At 41.7% G+C, this 13,189-nt stretch overlaps 1 protein-coding gene and 1 long non-coding RNA gene across 5 annotated transcripts in view; one reads left to right on the top strand and one right to left on the bottom strand.

The window, feature by feature from the left end:
• The window catches only part of TMEM117 (transmembrane protein 117), a 508,588-nt gene that overhangs the window by 93,840 nt on the left and 401,559 nt on the right, over positions 1-13,189 (top strand). The gene's annotated exons all lie outside the window — the stretch shown is intronic.
• LOC121038697 (uncharacterized) overlaps positions 1-13,189 on the bottom strand; it is a 69,870-nt gene that overhangs the window by 51,329 nt on the left and 5,352 nt on the right. The window lies entirely within an intron of this gene.

Below are 13,189 nucleotides of genomic sequence, written 5' to 3'. Positions count from 1 at the left end.
TTCTGTACTGCAATTGTTTTGATCTTATGTACAGATGTTAGCCAGCACAAAGCTGAGAGGGATAGCTCAATTAAAATTTTTATTTTTTCCCCCCACCATCAAAAGAGATGAACAGTAATGGGAAAGCAGGTTATTTCACAAAGGTTCCTTTTTGGTACCAAGTGGAACGTGAGATTTAGATCAAATGTTCAGGCTTTAAGAAGCTACCGAAATGCTTTGTAGTTGTTTCTTGGGTTTTGAATAATGCCATTTACTGAGTCTATTTTTAAATGATGGAGTCACAGAGTCTAACCTAGGGAAGTCAGGACAAGCTTCACCCTTAGCGCAGTGCTGATAGTAATGGAACGGGTAATGGTGCTCTTGGAATTACCCAACACAACTCAGCCTGTCAGAGAGGTGTTGTGCACTGTTAGCACTGGGGCCAGAAGGGGAAGGGACCCATTAAAAACCTTGCATTTTTTAAGCTGTTGCTGAAAATAATACATTAAATATAAAATATACCCTCTTCTTGGAAGTTGACTTCTTTAATTCTTTTTTTTTTTTTTAAATGGAGCTAAAGAGGTCTTTGCTAACCAGAAGTTTTTATTTTGAGGGAAGAAGGAGATATCAAGGTAATAAATTAAATGCAATAATGGAAGACCCCTGGCACACTGTAATACTGAAATGAATCTTTCAGAGGGCTAACAGCTGTTAAGCACTCAGTACCACTACTGAATTACACCTTACAATGACCCTAAGCAATAGGTTTTTGTATTCTCTCCATTTTACAGATCAAGAAACTGAGGACCAGACATATTCTGTCACTTGTCTAAAGTTACATTATAATTAGGGGCGCCTGGGTGGTGCAGTCGGTTAAGCGTCCGACTTCAGCCAGGTCACGATCTCGCGGTCCGGGAGTTCGAGCCCCGCGTCAGGCTCTGGGCTGATGGCTCAGAGCCTGGAGCCTGTTTCCGATTCTGTGTCTCCCTCTCTCTCTGCCCCTCCCCCATTCATGCTCTGTCTCTCTCTGTCCCAAAAATAAATAAACGTTGAAAAAAAATTAAAAAAAAAGTTACATTATAATTAAATCTCTATTTTAGACATTGACAAAGGAGGAGTTGGACTATTAAGTAGTGAATTCTGGTAATACATCCTGCTCTTAGGGTGGCACAGAGTTGATTGCTGGTTGATTCTGTTACTCAGTCACTGTAAGTCTATTAGCTTTGCTTTGTATTTTTAATCTTTCAAGCAGAGTTTGAAAATTGAAAGAAGTAGGAGGCATATGCAGAAAATAAGAGAATTTGTATGCGTCTATTTTAACTAAAATTGAAAGTGATTCTCTTTTATTTTCAGACTAAATGCAGTATTCCATATTTTTACTAACTCTTGAACTCCTCACCAATATGCCTCATCCTTTTTCAGAAGGGTCTTTTCCTGAGGGGACATCTTACTGCAATCCCTTTTTAATTTTTTAAAAAATCCGAAGCAAGGGACAAATGGTTTAGTTCTACTAATAAACAAATTAAATCACCATTTATAAAAGACATATTACCAACTTTAATGACACATGCCATTTGAACTAGTGAGTACTTTAAGGTAGGAATGTAAACTTGGAGGAAAATCCATTCCTAGGGAAAATTGATGCATCTGTGCATTGGGGCTCTCCAGGGTTCACCATGTTATTTGAGGCATTGCCTCATCCTTTGTAGGGCAGGGAATGATGGAGCCAGAGGGTGTGGAAAGGATGATAGGTATGTGGATATCATGACTGACTAGTTTTATATCAGAGGATTGCTGGTGGTGAAGAAGAATCCTGGATTCTTTACAATGAATCTGATTGGCATTGAGGATTCCAGTGTTTCCTGGTTTGTGGCTTCTTTAGGATTTCTGAGAGGATTCCCTAGAGTGATTTGCCTTTTCCCCCCAATTTTAGGATTGGTTGTAAAGTTAGGTTCAGCCAGAGTCCTTTGATCCCTCCTTATAGAGAACAAAACCCCTAGGTTTATCTGACCAGAACCTCAAGAGTTTTAGCCAGAACTGGCTTGATGAGAGTCAAGTTGCCTGCTCCTGGTGTTCTCATTGGAGTGAATTCCCTGAAGCGTGCACTAGCTCTATGGCATTAGCCATCTCTGGAGAGTCAAGCTGAGAGGCGGTCAAATGGAGAAGGAGAGAGATAAGTTCGCTGACCGGACTAAAGGGACCAGGGCTCAAGACAGCCCATATGTCCTACTACTATGAGGAAAGTATCCCCCCATTGATTCTCTTTCCACCCCTCTACACCACACCCCACCAAAATGCTGCTGTTTTTGTAACTTCTTTTATGTTTTAAGTCATCAAGATGAAAGTAAACTCATCTTTCCATAAATGTTTGAGGTTGTGGATCAGGATTCTGCTGTAGTTAAGGCTCCGATCCTTGGCAGAGTTTTTACATTATAGACATTTTATGAGCAACTTCATTTTTACACGTTGGCTGTCTAAGTAGACTGTCCTACAAAGTCTTTAGAAACGATGGAAAATATAATGCAGCCTGATAGACTGTGCATAGCTCTGCATAGCTGAGCTTACCCAGATGTAACAAAAAACCCCAGAGGCCAGGGGTGCCTGGGTAGCTCAGTTGGTTAAGAATCTGGCTATTGGTTTCAGTTCAGGTCATGATCTCAGGTTTCTTGAGTTCAAGCCCTGAGTCAGGCTCTGTGTGGACAGTGCAGAGCCTGACTGGGATTCTCTCTCTCCCTCTGTCTGTGCCCCTCATCTGCTCATGCTCTGTCTCTCTGTCTCAAAATAAATAAATAAACTTAAAAAAAAAAAAGAAAAGTAAAAGAAAAATCCCAGAGGCCAAAAATGAAGAAGGATCTGAAAACCAGGACAGTAAGCCTGTGTAGTGACACTCCGAGGCAGTAACATAGGGGTTTGAGTTTACCTCTCATAGCAGGACCAGAGATCAGGATTTGGGCTCGTTTTAGGTGAGAATGGAAACAGCACTCCTAACTTCAGTGGTTCTGCAGAGTGCTACAGAAGATGGACTAGAAAATATAACTACCAGCACAGGCAGCATCTAGGAGGCTTGTCTGACAGGCTGGGCTTTGCTTAGAAAAAAGTTCTGAGAAATTCATAACCATAAATAATTTTATGGTTTTATTTTTTTTTATTTATATATGAAATTTATTGTCAAATTGGTTTCCATACAACACCCAGTGCTCATCCCAAAAGGTGCCCTCCTCAATACCCATCACCCACCCTCTCCTCCCTCCCACCCCCCATCAACCCTCAGTTTGCTCTCAGTTCTCAACAGTCTCTTATGCTTTGGCTCTCTCCCACTCTAACCTCTTTTTTTTTTTTTTCCTTCCCCTCCCCCCATGGGTTCCTGTTAAGTTTCTCAGGATCCACATAAGAGTGAAACCATATGGTATCTGTCTTTCTCTGTATGGCTTATTTCACTTAGCATCACACTCTCCAGTTCCATCCACGTTGCTACAAAAGGCCATATTTCATTTTTTCTCATTGCCACGTGGTATTCCATAGTGTATATAAACCACAATTTCTTTATTCATTCATCAGTTGATGGACATTTAGGCTCTTTCCATAATTTGGCTATTGTTGAGAGTGCTGCTATGAACATTGGGGTACAAGTGCCCCTATGCATCAGTACTCCTGTGTCCCTTGGATAAATTCCTAGCAGTGCTATTGCTGAGTCATAGGGTAGGTCTATTTTTAATTTTCTGAGGAACCTCCACACTGCTTTCCAGAGCGGCTGCACCAATTTGCATTCCCACCAACAGTGCAAGAGGGTTCTCCACATCCTCTCCAGCATCTAGAGTCTCCTGATTTGTTCATTTTGGCCACTCTGACTGGCGTGAGGTGATACCTGAGTGTGGTTTTGATTTGTATTTCCCTGATAAGGAGCGACGCTGAACATCTTTTCATGTGCCTGTTGGCCATCCGGATGTCTTCTTTACAGAAGTGTCTATTCATGTTTTCTGCCCATTTCTTCACTGGGTTATTTGCTCTTCGGGTGTGGAGTTTGGTGAGCTCTTTATAGATTTTGGAGACTAGCCCTTTGTCCGATATGTCATTTGCAAATATCTTTTCCCATTCCGTTGGTTGCCTTTTCGTTTTGTTGGTTGTTTCCTTTGCTGTGCAGAAGCTTTTTATCTTCATAAGGTCCCAGTAATTCACTTTTGCTTTTAATTCCCTTGCCTTTGGGGATGTGTCGAGTAAGAGATTGCTACGGCTGAGGTCAGAGAGGTCTTTTCCTGCTTTCTCCTCTAAGGTTTTGATGGTTTCCTGTCTCACATTCAGGTCCTTGATCCATTTTGAGTTTATTTTTGTGAATGGTGTGAGAAAGTGGTCTAGTTTCAACCTTCTGCATGTTGCTGTCCAGTTCTCCCAGCACCATTTGTTAAAGAGACTGTCTTTTTTCCATTGGATGTTCTTTCCTGCTTTGTCAAAGATGAGTTGGCCATACGTTTGTGGGTCTAGTTCTGGGGTTTCTATTCTATTCCATTGGTCTATGTGTCTGTTTTTGTGCCAATACCATGCTGTCTTGATGATGACAGCTTTGTAGTAGAGGCTAAAGTCTGGGATTGTGATGCCTCCTGCTTTGGTCTTCTTCTTCAAAATTACTTTGGCTATTCGGGGCCTTTTGTGGTTCCATATGAATTTTAGGATCGCTTGTTCTAGTTTCAAGAAGAATGCTGGTGCAATTTTGATTGGGATTGCATTGAATGTGTAGATAGCTTTGGGTAGTATTGACATTTTGACAATATTTATTCTTCCAATCCATGAGCAGGGAATATCTTTCCATTTCTTTAAATCTTCTTCAATTACCTTCATAAGCTTTCTATAGTTTTCAGCATACAGATCCTTTACATCTTTGGTTAGATTTATTCCTAGGTATTTTATGCTTCTTGGTGCAATTGTGAATGGGATCAGTTTCCTTATTTGTCTTTCTGTTGCTTCATTGTTAGTGTATAAGAATGCAACTGATTTCTGTACATTGATTTGGTATCCTGCAACTTTGCTGAATTCATGTATCAGTTCTAGCAGACTTTTGGTGGAGTCTGTCGGATTTTCCATGTATAATATCATGTCATCTGCAAAAAGCGAAAGCTTGACTTCATCTTTGCCAATTTGGATGCCTTTGATTTCCTTTTGTTGTCTGATTGCTGATGCTAGAACTTCCAGCACTATGTTAAACAACAGCGGTGAGAGTGGGCATCCCTGTCGTGTTCCTGATCTCAGGGAAAAAGCTCTCAGTTTTTCCCCGTTGAGGATGATGTTAGCTGTGGGCTTTTCATAAATGGCTTTTATGATCTTTAAGTATGTTCCTTCTATCCCGACTTTCTCAAGGGTTTTTATTAAGAAAGGTTGCTGGATTTTGTCAAAGGCCTTTTCTGCATCGATTGACAGGATCATATGGTTTTTCTCTCTTTTTTTTTGTTAATGTGATGTATCACGTTGATTGATTTGCGAATGTTGAACCAGCCCTGCATCCCAGGAATGAATCCCACTTGATCATGGTGAATAATTCTTTTTATATGCCGTTGAATTCGATTTGCTAGTATCTTATTGAGAATTTTGGCATCCATATTCATCAGGGATATTGGCCTGTAGTTCTCTTTTTTTACTGGGTCTCTGTCTGGTTTAGGAATCAAAGTCATACTGGCTTCATAGAGTGAGTCTGGAAGTTTTCCTTCCCTTTCTATTTCTTGGAATAGCTTGAGAAGGATAGGTATTATCTCTGCTTTAAACGTCTGGTAGAACTCCCCTGGGAAGCCATCTGGTCCTGGACTCTTATTTGTTGGGAGATTTTTGATAACCGATTCAATTTCTTCGCTGCTTATGGGTCTGTTCAAGCTTTCTATTTCCTCCTGATTGAGTTTTGGAAGAGTGTGGGTGTTCAGGAATTTGTCCATTTCTTCCAGGTTGTCCAATTTGTTGGCATATAATTTTTCATAGTATTCCCTGATAATTGTATCTCTGAGGGATTGGTTGTAATCATTCCATTTTCATTCATGATTTTATCTATTTGGGTCATCTCCCTTTTCTTTTTGAGAAGCCTGGCTAGAGGTTTGTCAATTTTGTTTATTTTTTCAAAAAACCAACTCTTGGTTTCGTTGATCTGCTCTGCAGTTTTTTTAGATTCTATATTGTTTATTTCTGCTCTGATCTTTATTATTTCTCTTCTTCTGCTGGGTTTAGGCTGCCTTTGCTGTTCTGCTTCTATTTCCTTTAGGTGTGCTGTTAGATTTTGTATTTGGGATTTTTCTTGTTTCTTGAGATAGGCCTGGACTGCAATGTATTTTCCTCTCAGGACTGCCTTCGCTGCGTCCCAAAGCGTTTGGATTGTTGTATTTTCATTTTCGTTTGTTTCCATATATTTTTTAATTTCTTCTCGAATTGCCTGGTTGACCCACTCATTCGTTAGTAGGGTGTTCTTTAACCTCCATGCTTTTGGAGGTTTTCCAGACTTTTCTGTGGTTGATTTCAAGCTTCATAGTATTGTGGTCTGAAAGTATGCATGGTATGATTTCAATTCTTTTAAACTTATGAAGGGCTGTTTTGTGACCCAGTATATGATCTATCTTGGAGAATGTTCCATGTGCACTCGAGAAGAAAGTATATTCTGTTGCTTTGGGATGCAGAGTTCTAAATATATCTGTCAAGTCCATCTGATCCAATGTCTCATTCAGGGCCCTTGTTTCTTTATTGACCGTGCGTCTAGATGATCTATCCATTTCTGTAAGTGGGGTGTTAAAGTCCCCTGCAATTACCACATTCTTATCAATAAGGTTGCTTATGTTTATGAGTAATTGTTTTATATATTTGGGGGCTCCGGTATTCGGCGCATAGACATTTATAATTGTTAGCTCTTCCTGATGGATAGACCCTGTCACTATTATATAATGTCCTTCTTTATCTCTTGTTACAGCCTTTAATTTAAAGTCTAGTTTGTCTGATATAAGTATGGCTACTCCAGCTTTGTTTTGGCTTCCAGTAGCATGAGAAATAGTTCTCCATCCCCTCACTCTCAATCTAAAGGTGTCCTCAGGTCTAAAATGAGTCTCTTGTAGACAGCAAATAGATGGGTCTTGTTTTTTTATCCATTCTGATACCCTATGTCTTTTGGTTGGCGCATTTAATCCATTTACATTCAGTGTTATTATAGAAAGATATGGGTTTAGAGTCATTGTGATGTCTGTATGTTTTATGCTTGTAGTGATGTCTCTGGTACTTTGTCTCATAGGGTCCCCCTTAGGATCTCTTGTAGGGCTGGTTTAGTGGTGACCAATTCCTTCAGTTTTTGTTTGTTTGGGAAGACCTTTATCTCTCCTTCTATTCTAAATGACAGACTTGCTGGATAAAGGATTCTCGGCTGCATATTTTTTCTGTCTAGCACACTGAAAATCTCGTGCCAATTCTTTCTGGCCTGCCAAGTTTCAAAAGAGAGATCAGTCACGAGTCTTATAGGTCTCCCTTTATATGTGAGGGCACGTTTACCCCTTGCTGCTTTCAGAATTTTCTCTTTATCCTTGTATTTTGCCAGTTTCACTATGATATGTCGTGCAGAAGATCGATTCAAGTTACGTCTGAAGGGAGTTCTCTGTGCCTCTTGGATTTCAATGCCTTTTTCCTTCCCCAGTTCAGGGAAGTTCTCAGCTATAATTTCTTCAAGTACCCCTTCAGCACCTTTCCCTCTCTCTTCCTCCTCTGGGATACCAATGATGCGTATATTATTTCTTTTTAGTGTATCACTTAGTTCTCTAATTTTCCCCTCATACTCCTGGATTTTTTTATCTCTCTTTTTCTCAGCTTCCTCTTTTTCCATAACTTTATCTTCTAGTTCACCTATTCTCTCCTCTGCCTCTTCAATCCGAGCCGTGGTGGTTTCCATTTTGTTATGCATTTCGTTTAAAGCGTTTTTCAGCTCCTCGTGACTGTTCCTTAGTCCCTTGATCTCTGTAGCAAGAGATTCTCTGCTGTCAGCTATACTGTTTTCAAGCCCAGCGATTAATTTTATGACTATTATTCTAAATTCACTTTCTGTTATATTATTTAAATCCTTTTTGATCAGCTCATTAACTGTTGTTATTTCCTGGAGATTCTTCTGAGGGGAATTCTTCCGCTTGGTCATTTTGGATAGTCCCTGGCGTGGGGAGGACCTGCAGGGCACTTCCCCTGTGCTGTGGTGTATAACTGGAGTTGGTGGGCGGAGCCGCAGTCAGACCTGATGTCTGCCCCCAGCCCACCGCTGGGGCCACAGTCAGACTGGTGCGTGCCTTCTCTTCCCCTCTCCTAGGGGCGGGATTCACTGTGGGGTGGGGTGGCCTGTCTGGGCTACTTGCACACTGCCAGGCTTGTGATGCTGGGGATCTGGCGTCTTAGCTGGGGTGGGTAGGCAAGGTGCACAGGGGCAGGAGGGGCAGGCTTAGCTTGCTTCTCCTTAGGTGATCCACTTCAGGAAGGGCCTTGTGGCAGCAGGAGGGAGTCAGATCCGCTGCTGGAGGTTTGGCTCCGCAGAAGCGCAGAGTTGGGTGTTTGCGCGGAGCGAGCAAGTTCCCTGGCAGCAACTGGTTCTCTTTGGGATTTTGGCTGGGGGATGGGCGGGGGAGATGGCGCTGGCGAGCGCCTTTGTTCCTCACCAAACTGAGCTCTGTCGTCAGGCGGCTCAGCAGCTCTCCTTCCCTTTGTCCTCCAGCCTTCCCGCTTTCTGAGCAGAGCTGTTAACTTATGACCTCCCAGCCGCTAAGTCGCGCTTGCTGTCGGAACACAGTCCGTCAGGCCCCTCCGCTTTTGCCAGCCAGACTCGGGGGCTCTGCTTGGCCGGCGAGCCGCCAGTCCGTGGAGCGCGCACCGCCTCGCCGCCCTTCCTACCCTCTTCCGTGGGCCTCTCGTCTGCGCTTGGCTCCGGTGACTCCGTTCTGCTAATCCTCTGGTGGTTTTCTGGGTTATTTAGGCAGGTGTAGGTGGAATCTAAGTGATCAGCAGGACGTGCGGTGAGCCCAGCGCCCTCCTACGCCGCCATCTTCCCTCTCTCTCCAATTTTATGGTTTATACATTTTCCTTGGGATTTTAGAACCCACCCCCTAATCCCTGGCCATTCTCTTTTCTTTTCTTCTTTTTTAATGTTTATTTTATTTCTTTTGAGAGGGAGGGAAAGTGCAACACACACGAGTGAGAGAGGGGCAGAGAGAGAGGGAGAGAGAGAATCCCAGGCAGCCTCTGCACTTTCAGCTCAGACCCTGATGGAGGGGTTTAAAGCCATCAACTGTGAGATCATGACCTGAGGTGAAATCAAGAGATGGATGCTTAACCCACTGAGCCACCCAGGTGCCCCCATTTCTCTTTTCTAAGTTTCAGGTTCTCCTCATGCACCGTTGACGGGAATGCCAATTGGTGCAGCCACTCGGAAAACAGTGTGGAGGCTTCTCAAAATATTAAAAATGTAATTACCCTAGACCCAGCAATAACACTATTTGGAATATACCTAAAGGATACAAGAGTACTGAGTCATAGGGGCATATGTACCCCAATGTTTATAGCAGTGCTTTCAACAATAGTCAAACTATGGAAAGAGCCCAAATGTCCATCAACTGGTGAATGGATAAAGAAGATGTGGCTTATATATATGATCAAATACTCTTCAGTGATGAGAAAGAATGAAATCTTGCCATTTGCAACAACATGGATGGAACTGGAGGGTATTATGCTAAGTGAAATAAGTCAGTCAGAGGAAGACAAATATCAAATATTTTCACTCATGTGTGCAATGAGAAACTTAACAGAAGACCATGGGGGAAGGGAAGGTGTAAAAATAGTTTCAAACAGAGAGGCAAACCATGAGAGACTCTTCAGTACAGAGAACAAACTGACAGTTGATGTGGGCGGGGGGGAAAATGAGTGATGGGCATTGAGGAGGGTACTTGTTGGGATGAGCACTTGGTGTTGTATGTAAGCGATGAATCACGGGAATCTACTCCCGAAACCAAGAGCACACTATATACACTGTATGTTATTAGCTAACTTGACAATAAATTATAAAATAATAATAATAAGTTTTAGATTCCTACTTTTCTTTGGCGCCCCCCGCATTTCCAGAATTCTGGAATTCCAGAAAACTTCTAAAATTTTTCTGGTTCATTATATAGAGCAATTTAGTTCTCTTTCATCTCTACTTCTGTCCACTTTGATTTATCTGGGACTTTTCCTTTCATAACCAAAATCACATTAATGCATTTTGCAGTCAAAGGAACCAGGACCCCAAGAGGAATGGTGCTGTGTTCTTGGAATCCCAAAGGGGCTGCTGCTACCGCATTTCAGTTTTGTGTTGTTTTTAAGTTAGCAATTTCCTGTCATTCAATTAATGTTTAATTAACTGTCTCTTGGGAGCGAAAAGGGAAGACAGTCAAAGAAAAAGAGGCAAAGGAATCAGTTAAGTTAAAAATTAGGGTTTTGGGGCACCTGGGTGGCTCAGTCGGTTAAGTGTCCGACTTCACCCGGGTCACGATCTCGCGGTCCGTGAGTTCGAGCCCCGCGTCAGGCTCTGGGCTGATGGCTCAGAGCCTGGAGCCTGTTTCCGATTCTGTGTCTCCCTCTTTCCCTGCCCTTCCCCCGTTCATGCTCTGTCTCTCTCTGTCTCAAAAATAAATAAACGTTAAAAAAAATTAAAAAAAAAATTAGGGATTTGTGGTAATCCCAGTCCCGCAATATGCTGCATTGTTCCCAAACAGGACTGCAGCCTCAAGAAAGAGACATTAGTAGGAAAGAAACCAGACCATTTCCTATTTCCTTCCACAGTGATGGACTTGCCTTGGTTAAAAATGATTCTAAAGACATTTTTATTATTTTGTTTTATCTATCTATCTATCTATCTATCTATCTATCTATTTGCTTGTTTGTTTGTTCATTTTTGGAGAAAAAGACCGCAAGCAGGGGAGAGGGGCAGAGGAAAGAGAGAGAATCCTAAGCTGGCTCCATGTTAAGCATGTCCTATGACCCTGAGATCATGACCTGAGCTGAAATTGAGAGTCAGACACTCAACCCACTGAGCCACCCAGGCGCCCCTAAAAATGATTCTAAATGACTCCCCCCCCCCCCAGTTGTTTTGATTTCCTCTGTGTTCAACTAGGTATGTTAAGGCCAATCCATTTAGAAATCTCTGTTTGACAGAAATAGAGGTGTGCTCGAGTCCACATTGTGGTCTTTAATTAATTAATTAATTTTCTTCAAGTTTTTATTTAAATTCCAGTTAGCGTTAGTTTCAGGTGTAGAATCTAGTGAGGTTGAGGTCTTTACTGACCAGAAACTGAGCAAGTCATATAGGGCTGGGAAGAGTCTTTTTTTTAGTGTTTAGATACCTTACACCCTTTGTGACATCATTTTCTGAAGAACTTCTTAGTCATGGAATTTCTACGGCGTCAAATGTATAAAGCCCTAATTTAGGAAATGTTTGCCTGGCCTTCGCAGATATCTCAATTCCCCAAAGAATAACATGTATAATGTATAAGGAATGAAATGGTACGAAAGCAAGCACGCACGCTCCAGTTCTGTTCATAAAAAGATTCTGAAAACAGCCACTTGGTGGCAGCAAAAGGCATGTTTTAAGCTTAGACTGCCTCACCATGTGGTAGGCAGGTTTTCTCTGAAGAGAATCTTCCTTCTTTTGAATTTTTGAAACTTGGTTTGAAATATTTGCCTTCCTAATTGTTAGTGAGCTTTCTGAAGAAACCCACCTAGTGATCTCTATAATAAGTACTTAATATGTGATGCACTTGGCCTCTTTTTATGTTCTAAAACAAGTTTAAATAATAGTATATATAAACACACAGGCACGCATGCACACACACACATATACACACATGCATATATATACATGTTTATAGACTTATTCCAGTATTACAAGGATAAATGTTGTGTTTAGCACTGAGGAAATTAGACACTTGACAGACTGATAAAATTTCCTCTGTGAACTGGAATAACTTTCCACAGGGTGCATCCTACTTAGGGCAGGATATGAAGACGCTGATGTTTTCTAGTGATAATGACAAAGTTTTCTTCTTCCTAATACACATCTTTTTCCAGAGAAGTGTCACAAATATTAATTAATACATCAATATGTGTTAAGTGTTGCCGAGACAAAAATTGAGAACTGAGTGAGACAAAGTGATTTGATTTAGGCAAGTTTGAAAATAAATATTAGCGTTCATATTCAGAATCTGGAAAAAAATGAAGGTAAGAATTTGGTGATGGGTGTAATGAAAATGGAATAGATCGTCTCTGTTCTGTTCTGTTTCTGATCAGTTTTAGTAAGTAAGAACTTATGTGGAGAGCTCATTAAATGTCTGGGTGTGGTAAGCACATTCAGTGGATGTGCTGTAAGGGTGATAGGCCTAGGAGTGGTGACAGGAGGAAATACTTAAAATAGACACTTTCCTAAAATCTGAGATGCATGGCTTTTATGTACAGAGGGAACAGCAAAAGCAAGCAAGAATGAGTAGGAAAAAAATGACCAAGCAAGAGACTGGCACAGACTTGTCTACAGGCTGGATGAAACGGTTCAAGCGCTAATGCTCTCTCAAGGGTATGTGCACAGCTGACCTAGACCTTAGCCCCCCATGCTCTTCTTATCCTCATTTTGTAAAGAATGACTGTTACTCTGGTCCATCTGTGTGTCCATATGTCATATCAGAAAAGACTGATTTATAGCTTTAGTTTCTGTTGCTAGAGGTCTAGGTTTCGGTCCATTATTTTTCCCAAAGTTGAGTTTCACTTTAATGGAAAAATTCAGGGTGAAATTTCACTCCATGCAGTACTTTTTTCCTTCCTATGTCCACTATTTTTAAAACCTTCACTAATGCTTTCGATTCCTTACTCAAATTTTTTTTTCTCTTTCTGGTCACCACTGATCTAGATAGTTACAGCTGTGGTGCATGTTTCTTTCTGTTAAGAACCCTGATTTTCACTTGCTATTTTTCAAGTACAAAGTTGGTGACCTGCTACCATTGTTTACACTGGTAGCTTCCTTTGGAGGAAGGGACGTTTGTGTGTGTGTTTTGTTGTTTTTAAAAGTGCTATATTGGGGGCGCCTGGGTGGCGCAGTCGGTTAAGCGTCCGACTTCAGCCAGGTCACGATCTCGCGGTCCGTGAGTTCGAGCCCCGCGTCAGGCTCTGGGCTGATGGCTCTGGGCTGATGGCTCTGGGCTGATGGCTC

This window comes from Herpailurus yagouaroundi, unplaced genomic scaffold, assembly GCF_014898765.1.
Source record: "Herpailurus yagouaroundi ecotype Mexico unplaced genomic scaffold, PumYag 166, whole genome shotgun sequence".
NCBI lineage: Eukaryota > Metazoa > Chordata > Mammalia > Carnivora > Felidae > Herpailurus > Herpailurus yagouaroundi.
This window is presented reverse-complemented; position numbering and strand designations above follow the sequence as displayed.